Source organism: Anarhichas minor, unplaced genomic scaffold, assembly GCF_050575085.1.
Source record: "Anarhichas minor isolate MPS153535 unplaced genomic scaffold, ASM5057508v1 ptg000023l, whole genome shotgun sequence".
Classification (NCBI taxonomy): Eukaryota; Metazoa; Chordata; class Actinopteri; order Perciformes; family Anarhichadidae; genus Anarhichas; species Anarhichas minor.
Genome location: NW_027466469.1, coordinates 7,338,489 through 7,339,460, shown reverse-complemented (window position 1 = coordinate 7,339,460; position 972 = coordinate 7,338,489).

Sequence of the window (972 nt, the reverse complement as noted above, 5' to 3'; positions counted from 1 at the left end):
GGCCATGAGATTAGACCAAGATTTTACTCAAGAAAAGAATTGGGCCCCTTGCAATTTCCTTCAAGCGAAGCACTCAAGCTCCCAGAACCAACAGCAACTTTTTTAGCCAAGTATGCTCCCAAATATAAGTCATGTTCCCCACATCGCTCTGGACAGCAAGCTTCAAGAGAGGTCCACCAGGGGTCTGAAAGAACATCAACACCAAGTTCACCAAACACCACCCCAACCTCAGACTGCACTAATGCTACAAACAGCTCACCAGTCATGCAGCAATCTGCTGATACAATCAAGCAGAGGGCCGAACATAATTCAAAGCGTGTCCATTTACCCCCCATCTCAGAGAAAGTGCAGCTCACCTATAGTCAGACCCAGCTCAAGCCACAGCTGCTGCAGATTCAGCAGGGAGACACACTAAAAGTCCACCAAGCACTCTGATGGCTATGAAAACCTGACCACACATGACAACCTGACAGCAAGCACAGTCAAGCAGCGGTCTGTACACACATCAAAGCATTCACGCTTACCACCCATCTCTGAAAAGGCTCAGCTCACCGCAGGCTGCAACACTACAAAGGGCTCACCAAGATTCAGCAGCGGAAGACATCACAAGACGAGGTCCCCTCACCATCTGCAACAAGCAGCACCATTTCAAAACACAGGCTCAGTTCATGTATGAACCAGATGGGATTCAAATATGGAGCGTTTTCTCCGGGTAATCCGGTTTCTCCCACAATAATAATAATAATAAATATAAAATAACCAACAGAATTTGAATTTCATGTTAATGTTGTTATAAACTTTATGACTTCATAACTAATATGACCTTGTTGTTTAGTATTCCTGAAATTGGCGTGAACAAATCTGTTTGGGGCCAGATCACTTCGCCATACTTTAACGTGTAAAATGATTATACACATAAACGGAGTAGACTTGGAACTTTAATGCGCTGAATGGGCCTTTTTGACAGCTAGC